We start from the raw sequence: 10,523 nt of genomic DNA on the forward strand, positions 1-10,523 counted from the left end.
TTACTGTCATATACAGACCCTTTCCAAAAAATTATAATATCATGGAAAAGTTGTTTAACTTCCATAATTACATTCAAAAGGTTTATCTTTAATATATTATAGATTCAGGGCACACAATTGAAACAATTTCAAGTCTTTATTTGTTTATTTTTACACAATTTATGCTTCCAGCTCATGAAACCCATGAAAACAGGATTTCAAAAAAATAGAATACTGTCAAGAAATCAGCCCACACTACTTCTCAGTTTTTGCATTAAAAAAAAGAAAGAAATTAGGATCACAACAAATCACTCAAAAAATGGTACTTTCAAAACGATATGTCAATCTTCAATACTTGGTTGGGAATCCCTTTGTCTTAATCACTGCCTTGATGCGACGTGGCATTGAGGCAATCAGCCTGTGGCATTGCCTGGGAGTTATGGAAGCACAGATTTCCTTGATGCTTGCTGTCAACTCGTCTTTGTTGTTGGATCTGGTGCCCCTCATTTTCCTCTTGAGAATATTCCATAGATTCTCAGTGCGGTTTAGGTCTGGCGAGTTGGCTGGCCAGTCAAGCACTGTGGCATGGGCATCAAACCAGGTTTTGGTGCTTCTGGGCAGGGGCCAGGTCCTCCTGGAAGATGAAATCTGCATCTCCATACAGATCCTCAGCAGAAGGAATCATGAAGTCCTGTAAAATATTCTGGTAGACCGTTGTGCTGACCTTGGATTTAAGAAAGCAGAGTTTACCAACACCTGCACCGGACATTACACCCCAAATCATGACTGACTGTGGATATTTCACACTGGACCTCTAGCAGTATGGGTTCTGTTCCTCACCCTTCTTCCTCCAAACCCTTGGACCTTGATTTCCAAATGAAAGGCACACTTTACTTTCATCGGAAAAGAGGACCGAGGAACCCGACAGTTGTAGCCCATCTCCTCGATGCGTCTGAATGTGGTGGTTTTTGAAGCTGTGACTCCCGCCTCCTTCCAGTCTTTCTGGATCTCAGCCAGATTCTGGAATCTTCTCTGTTTGATAATCCACTGAATCCCATGGTCATCTCTTTTGCTGGTGCATCTTCTCCTGCCACATTTTGCCCTTCCACTAGACTTTCCATTGATGTGCTTGGACACAGCACTCTGTGAACAGCCAGCCTCCTTAGCTATGAACTTTTGTGGCTTACCCATCCTATGGAGGGTATGAATGATGGTCTTCTGGCCAGTTATGTCTGCAGTCTTCCCCATATTGAACCGAACTGAGACAACATAACCAAACTGAAGCAATTTAATGACACCTGGGGAAAGCTGTGCAGGTGCTTTGAGTTTAGTAGATGATTAGTGTGTCACACTCAGTTTAAAACATTCATGCCCTGCAACATTTGGGCTGATTTCTCCACAGTGTTCTAATTTTTTGAAATCCTGTTTTTGTGGGTTTCATGAGCTGGAAGCCCAAATTATTTAAAATTAAACAAATAAATACTTGAAATTGTTTAAACTGTGGCTCCTGAATCTATCATCTATTAAATATTAACTTTTTGAATGGAATTATTGAAGTTAAACAACTTTTCCATGATATTATAATTTTTTGGAAAGGGTCTGTATTTTTGTCTGATGTTGTCTGTATGTTGTCTCTCTGAAACAGGTCTCTCTTGAAAATGAGTCCCTGTGACTCAATGAGACTACCTGTTTTAATAAAGTTTTAAAAAAGTTAGATTTGTTCAATCTTGATGGTAACAATTAAAAAACCTTTTCATGTTTCAGATAATGGCTCTCGTTCTTCAACAACCTGATCAGGAGGGCAGCCGGTTGTATAGTCATCCTTCAGTGAAAGATGCACAATGCAAGATTTCCAGAGTCCAACTTGATTGCTGGCAGCGTGCTGAGATGATGCCCACCTGGATGTAATCACCGAGAAAATAAAGCTGCAATTACAACGTACACTCACATGTTGCTGAATAGGAAACATGCGGTGTAAGTACTGTAGAAGACGGGAGAGGTGAAAGGCACAACACAAGTAAAAGGCCACTTACCTGCCATTGACTGTGCACTAAGGCACTTAGACACAAAGCAGTAAAAGTTTGCTGAAATATGTTGCATAGCTTTAATCCGTTATTGGATGAGAGTGTTGTTTTCTTCTGGAGCCAACTTTATGTCTGAACTGTGTGCAAAAAGAAAATAGAGTTGGGCTTCATTTATTCAATGTTATGTGGTTCAAATGCAGTTCATACAAAGCTGTTGAAAGTAAGACAGCTTAAATAGATTAAAAACAACATCAAGAAGAAATTAATCAATGAAACAACCAAACTAAGCTTCACATCATCCACATTTATTAGACTACTTACCTGTGCAGCACTCATTTATGTTTAAATTGTTCTTAACATAACCTGAAAGTGTGTTTTTACAGTCACATCCAACAAGCTAAAGAAAGTCTAATATTAACAGTAATAATTAGGCTACAGAGATCACCGATGTGATTGTGTAGCAGCAGATCATGTTGCAGTGGTTACTGATGAGGTTACTGGGAGACAACTGGAACAGAATGAGTTCAAATCAGGAAGAACCAAAAGAAACAAACAGCTCAGAGCTGCACCTAGAAATAATGAGAAAGAAACAGGAAAACAGAGGCAGGAATCTGAACTGGGCTAATTCTGACCTTGCCAGACAAAGTTCAGTTTTCATTGTTCTTTGAGCTATAGTGGGAAAAAAATGGCCCACCTAACATAGATATAAAACAGACGTTCATAAACATTCAGTGGTTGTTTTTTTTTCCTCTTTAGTCTGAGTTACAGCCTACTACACACACATGGACAAATCACTCCTTAGGTCCATTTAGGATCCCCAGTTACTTTAAAATGACATTTGCTGATAGACAAAACAAACTGGATGGAAGACGAAACGTCTCAGCATAAAAGTTAAAACAAAAGAAACCGTCCATATGATCTGACCGAAAATTGTTGGATGTTATACCTGGATTACTGAGCATGGACTTTGGTGTAGTAAATATTGTGATTTGAAAACATGTTCCAATTTTCTATTTTCTTTGGCAAGCCCAAGAAAGAGATGTGAAAAACCATAAATGATGATTCTGACTAAAGATGTTGAGAGTACTGACAAAATCTGGGCTTGTGTTTCCCCAGAGCCCCAAACATATATTGAACATGAAACACAGATTAAAGCAAATTTTCAATCAAAGTTTGCAATGAAGCCATGAAACTCTCTCAGCATCATAAATAAAGCAGCTGCATGTGTGTGTTCACTGCTGCTGCAGTCATGGACTGCCTCCTCCACCAACTATCTGTTCTGCTCTTTCCCACTTCCTCAGTTCCTTTTTTGTGGCAAACCCCACCTCTGCCAGCAAGCTGTAGGCTGGCCACGAGTGAAGGATTGGTCACTGTGTGTGCATGTGTGTGCGTGTGTGCACGCACCTTGTTATCACACGTATGGTTGCTTAGTTAGTAACATGAATGCCTGTGTTTGTCACTTTACTTTGAAATCCCTTCACACACACACACACACACGCACACACAAGGTAAGCAGATGAAAATGTACCACATCACAGACAAAAATCTGTACCACAACCCCCCCCCACACACACACACCCACCCACACACACACACACACACACACACACACACACACACACACACACACAGGTTTGTTTTGCTATCTTTGTGGGGCCTTTGCATTGACTTCCATTCATTTTTCATTCATTTCTATAGCCTAACCATGACCTTTATCCATAACCTAACCATTACCAGTACATACCTAACCCTAAACCTAACACATCCTCAATTCACACCTTAGTCCTAAACCTAGCCCCTAACCCACCAACGGGACTTCTTCTTATGGGGCCCGGGCTTTGGGCCCCATAAGGAGCAGTTGGTCCTCACAATGCAGTATAAGTTGGAAAAATGGGCCTCACAAAGTAGCATCAACAAGGACACACACACTCACACACACACACACACACACACACACACACACACAGCACCTCCCACTCTCCTTTTCCTGATGGAATCAATTTCATCTGGAGCCGTTTGACTGTCTTCCATCTTTTTTTTAACGATGTCTCGGCTCATGTGGGGAATCAACTAAAACTATAACGTTCGTGCTCACAAACGTAGAATTGACTAATCTAGAATAAAAGATGAATTCTGGGCTTGATCAAGCCTCATCAGAGCATCTTGATCACTGAAAGGGAGCAGCTAAACTGAGCTGGGTTGGAGGAATCCTGCTGCTACTCACTGTTTTCTTTAAAACACCATGAAGTTCATGACAGATTAACTGATGCTGATGTGGAAGACTGGCAACAGATAATAATGGATGTTTTGTGCCCATTTAAAGTCTGTAAAATAAAGTTAGACCCTCAACAAAATAACATTTCATAATTTTTCTTTATTAATTTTGACAAACAGAAGTGAAAAAAAACAGCTACAATCTGAGCAGAAATTGTTTAGCTACAATTCAACCTATTAGTTAAATTTGGTTTTATTTGCAAAGTTGAATCAGAATTTAAAAAAAGACTGATTTCTATCTTGAAACAGAGTCCAGATGTTCACAGCAGTTAGGTTGGTCAGATTCTAATAGTCTTTATATAGTCACAGATTTCTCTAAAGATCCTTTAATACTGAACAGAAAATGTATTTTATTCAACATGAACTTGTTCCAATGTCCTTTTTATAAGGAACAGATTTGTTCTGTCATTCATATGGGTTCATGCAACAACAAAAAAAAACACACACACACACCACAGACACCTTAGATGCTTTAAGGCAGTGGTTCCCAACCTATTTTCCTCAAAGACACCTAGCCAATCTGAGAACCCCAGTCCCTCGCGAGTCACTATATACTCCCATCTCCCAAAAGACTCAATCAGATTAATATCTTCATCAAAGTGATAAAAAAAGTAAATATTATAATTATTATTATAAGTAATATTATAAGTAATAGTAGTTAAATATAGAATAAAGTAAATAATGAAATAATAACATAACTAGTTACAAACTTTTATTTGTAAAATATATAAACTGGTAGTTGTACAACAGAAAAAACAACTACAAGAACACTGTTTTAAGAATTACTCATGTGACTTTTCTTTAAAAAAATAACAACAGAGTAATCTTAAAAACAGTCTTACAAGAATAAAAAATGTAGTTTTGTCGAGATATCTTCCTGTCCTATCATGCAGCTGATTTTTGCAATTTTCAGCTGTTTTATCTATAATGTCCTTAACAATGTGAAAATAAAGAAATTACAATAAATCAAAAAGAAATTACAGTAAAGAAAAAAAGTTTTTTGGGGTTTTGAACCAGTTTGACATGACTTTCGACGAGGAAGAGGGCCGGCACAAGAGGAGGGGCGTGCCAAAGACACCATCTTAGCACCAACATAACTGGTTTGTTCCACTTTGGAGTAAGCTGTTTGGGGGAATAATCAGTTTTGTGTTGTGTGTTTCCTTGACTGATGAAGCCTTCTGGATAGAAGGTGAAAGGTTTCAGAAAAAAAAAAAAAAACGTCCAGATGACATGACTGAAAATTGTTGGATTGTATACCTGGATTATTGAGCATGGACTTTTTTGGTTATAGAAAACACTTAAAACATAACCAAAATGAGGGTTCTTCAGTGTTAATCAGGATTTGGTGAAATTTCAAACAATATAATTAAAAATAAAAGCATATTTTCTAAAGTTGTTACACAGACAATAAATTGATATTTTTACAACCTCTAAGCAGACATACTACAGTGCCTTGCGAAATTATTCGGCCCCCTTGAACTTTTCAACCTTTTGCCACATTTCAGGCTTCAAACATAAAGATATAAAAATTTAATTTTTTGTGAAGAATGAACAACAAGTGGGACACAATCGTGAAGTGGAATGAAATTTATTGGATGTGTCAAACTTTTTTAACAAATAAAAAACTGAAAAGTGGAGGGTGCAATATTATTTGGCCCCCTTGCGTTAATACTTTGTAGCGCCGCCTTTTGCTGCAGTTCCAGCTGCAAGTCTCTTGGGGTTTGTCTCTGTCAGTTTTGCACATGGAGACACTGAAGTTCTTGCCCATTCTTCTTTGCAAAACAGCTCGAGCTCAGTGAGGTTGGATAGAGAGCGTTTGTGAACAGCAGTCTTCAGCTCTTTCCACAGATTCTCGATTGGATTCAGGTCTGGACTTTGACTTGGCCATTCCAACACCTGGATATGTTTATTTGTGAACCATTCCATTGTAGATTTGGCTTTATGTTTTGGATCATTGTCTTGTTGGAAGATAAATCTCCGCCCCAGTCTCAGGTCTCTTGCAGACTCAAACAGGTTTTCTTCCAGAATGGTCCTGTATTTGGCACCATCCATCTTCCCATCAATTCTGACAATCTTCCCTGTCCCTACTGACAAAAAGCAGACCCAAACCATGATGCTGCCACCACCATGTTTGACAGTGGGGATGGTGTGTTCAGGGTGATGAGCTGTGTTACTTTTACGCCAAACATATCGTTTTGCATTGTAGCCAAACAGTTCGATTTTGGTTTCATCTGACCAGAGCACCTTCTTCCACATGTTTGGTGTGTCTCCCAGGTGCTTGTGGCAAACTTTAAACAACACTTTTTATGGATATCTTTGAGAAATGGCTATATTCTTGCCACTCTTCCATAAAGGCCAGATATGTGCAGTGTACGACTGATTGAATGTCCTATGGACATACTCTCCCACCTCAGCTGTAGATCTCTGCAGTTCATCCAGAGTGATCTTGGGCCTCTTGGCTGCATCTCTGATCTGTCTTCTCCTTGTTTGAGATGAAAGTTTAGAGGGCCGGCCGGGACTTGGTAAATTTGCAGTGGTCTGATACTCCTTCCATTTCAATATGATTGCTTGCACAGTGCTCCTTGGGATGTTTACCATACCATACCATTTTATTTAAAGAGCACTTAAAACAGCGACAAGGCCAACCAAAGTGCTGTACAGACAGAACAACAGATAACACACAAAGCAAAATACAAAATGAAGCAAATCAGAAATATATAGACATAAAAATGATGCAGATAATGACGACTAACCAGTGTGGAGCATACATGTTCAAAACACAGATCATCTGGTGTTGAAAGCTACCGAATAGTAGTGAGTTTTTAAACGGGACTTGAAAACCGAGAGGGAGCGGGCCTGTCTGACAAGCAGAGGTAACTCGTTCCATAGTCTTGGTCCTCTACAGAGAATGCCCTGTCACCTCTGCGCTTAAGACGAGTTCCTGGAACTGTGAGGAGAAACTGGTCCACTGAACTCAGGGAACGTGGTGGGACATACAGTTGTAGCAGATCAGAGAGATGGGGGGGAAACTGTTCAGTGATTTGTAGACATTCATGAGTATTTTGAACTGGATTCGAAAGTGAACCGGTAACCAGTGCAGTGAGGCCAAAACTGTTGTAATGTGCTCTCTTTTGCCTGTACTGGTTAAAAATCGGGCTGCCACATTCTGGACAAGTTGTAGTCGTGCTATGGAGGTCTGACTGATACCAAACAGGAGTGAATTGCAGTAATCAAGCCTATATGTAATGAATGCATGTATTACTGTCTACAGGTTATTTTTGGGCAATATGGGCTTCAGTTTAGACAGCCGCCTCAGTTGGAAGAAACATGATTTAACAAATCATGTTTACATGATTGTTAAGTTTCAGGGAAGGGTCCATTATCACTCCCAGATTAGTGACTCTGTTTTTCTGACAGGGTTAGAGCAGAGAGGTCGATGCAGAGGTTTTTGATCGTGTCATTGGGAGGGAACAACATGACTTCAGACTTCTTTTCATTGAAACTTAAGAAATTTAAAGCCATCCAGTCCCTGATGTCAGCCAGGCATTCGAGCAGAGGTTGAATAGAGCTTGTGCCATTGTGTCTTAGGGGGAAGTAAATTTGACAGTCATCGGCATAGAAGTGGAAGGGCATGTTGTGTTTCCGGAAAATAGCACCAAGCGGCAGCAGGTATAAAGTGAATAGGAGGGGACCCAGGATGGACCCCTGCGGAACCCCCCATTTAAGCTCTGCTGCTGCAGAACTAAAATCCTTGATGGAGACACAAAAGGATTGGTCAGTGAGGTAAGATCTGAACCAATTGAGGGCTGACCCAGTGATGCCCACCCACTGCTCTAACCTAGCAATGAGGATCTCATGGTCAATGGTGTCAAAGGCGGCTGTGATGTCTAACAGTACAAGCAGCACAGAATCACCAGTATCAGTGGTTAAGAAAATGTAATTAAAGACCTTCAGCAGGGCAGTTTCAGTGCTATGGAGAGGTTTAAAGCCAGATTGGAATGGCTCTAAGATGGCGTGACCCTCCAGGAAGCACTTCAACTGGGACTCGACTATTTTCTCCAGTAGTTTAGAAACAAATGGGAGTTTGGAGACAGGCCGGAAGTTGGATACGACTGAGGGGTCATGGTTTGTTTTTTTTCGGGAGAGGCTGGACAGCAGCATGTTTAAAGGATTTTGGCACCACGCCAGTGGATAAACTACTGTTTACTATAGTAAGAATGGACGGACCTAGAGTAGGAAAAACCTCCTTTAGTAGTTGAAGACGGACCACATCAAAGGGGGAACCAGAAGATTTCAAGCTGCACATGACCTGCTCTAGAGAAGATAGAGTGATGGTTTCAAAATGGTCAAATGGAGCTACAGATTGAGGTGGGATGGATGGGTCATGAGTTGGAGGGGAAATGAGAGCCCGGGTGGTTGCAATTTTTTTCCAAAAAGAAATGTAAGAAGTTCTTGCACAGCTCAGTCGAGGCTTCCAGAGGTGATGGTTCAGTGAGGTGGAAAACAGAGTTTAGGGTGGAGAAGAGGACACGTGGGTTGCGAGTGTTAGGAGTGCGCGGGGAACCCAGATGTTATGAGACCCAGAATGAGGCAGACACAGGGGAAATACAAAAGAACATTGTTTTTATGTACAGTGAGTTAAATAACATCCACAGGCTGCTTCTCTGAGGCTCCTGGAAAGAGGGACGACAGGTTAATAGTTGTCCAACGGGGGAAGGCCAGAGTGGTTTTTTAATGAGCGTTTGTCCTTACAGTCCAAACCCGAAGAGGAGAGCTGGTCCTTCAGTCCAAGGAGAGCGAGCAGCAGAGGGAAATCCAACAAGGGTCCAAAGGGGAACGAGGAAGGCTGGCAACTGGAGGCAAAGAGGCACGAGGAATACCTGACAGGCCAAGGGATCCAGATCAGGTCACGAGGGAATCCAAAAAGCACGAGGAACCAGGAAACTGGAAAAAAGAGAAAAAGGTGAACAAATTCTTTTCACCAAGACATTTGCCTCACAACAGTACTATACCATAAGAGGTGATATGCTCCAGCGTTGAGTCACACTGGACTGCAGCCTTAAGTAGATGGAGAGGCTCATCAGGCTGATGGCCGCCAGGTGTTGGTAATCAGCGGCCATCAGCAAGGCAGGCTGCAGGCGGTGGGACCCTTACAGCGAGAGTTTGAGGTAATTATATCAGAAAAGTATTTGGATTTAGCAGCTTTCACTGCTTTCTGATAACGGTGCCAACTCTCTTTAAGTATTTGAAAAGAGATCTGCAGCCTATCTTTCCTCCACTTGCACTCCGCCCTCCTACATTGCTGCCTAACGGCCTTGGTGACGTCACTCAGCCAAGGTTCTGCTCTGAGTTTTGATTTTTTGGTTTTAACAGGTGCAACATGATCCAGAGTCTTTAAGCAGACAGAGTTGAACTGGGATGTCAGCTCCTCAGTAGTAGTGAGAAACACCGGGGGCTGAGTTATCATTTCAGAGTTATAAACATCTGTGAAACGTGTGGCAGTGAAGTGGTTAATGGTCCGGCTGCAACGTGCAGGAATGCACGGCTTAGGAGTTAGATGGGGGAGGGTGAACTCAATCTGGACTGGCATGTGATCTGAAAAAAGATTATCATCAATTTCAAGATTACTAACAATCAAATCACGTGTTAAAACAAGGTCCAGTATATGTCCACGCTCTTGGATGGGACCGTTTACATGCTGAATTAGATTAAATGAGTTCAATAAATCTAAAAAGTCCTTAACCAAGGGCTTCTCCTGACAGCACACGTGCAAATTAAAGTCCCCAATAATGAAAACATGATTATATTTTGGTGTGATTTCAGCCAAGAAGTCAGAAAACTCATTTATGAAATCCTAGATCGAGGTGGGCGGTAGACGAACGTCGGAGGCGAATGGCCGAGTTCAAAGACGCTCAGCTCAAAGCTGGCGTGGGAAACTGGGATGGGCAGTTGTTTACAGTCAAAAGTTGGATTGAATATTGTTAATAATCAACCACCGCGCCAGCCTGATGGCCGTGGTGCGTTAAAATACAGACAGTTCGGTGGCAATAATTCCGTCAAGGCGCTGGACTCACCCGGAGACATCCAAGTCTCTGTGATGCAGAAAAAGTCCAACTCGTGCTCTTGAAAGTAATCCCTGAGGATAAAAGTTTTGTTGGTAACAGATCTTGTGTTGACCAAACACATCCGGATACTGTCCAAAGTGGAGCTAGCAGCGGTGAAGTTTGCGCACATCAGTGGCCTGAG

Source organism: Nematolebias whitei, chromosome 4 (genome assembly GCF_014905685.2).
Source record: "Nematolebias whitei isolate Nwh7 chromosome 4, NemWhi1, whole genome shotgun sequence".
Taxonomy (NCBI): domain Eukaryota; kingdom Metazoa; phylum Chordata; class Actinopteri; order Cyprinodontiformes; family Rivulidae; genus Nematolebias; species Nematolebias whitei.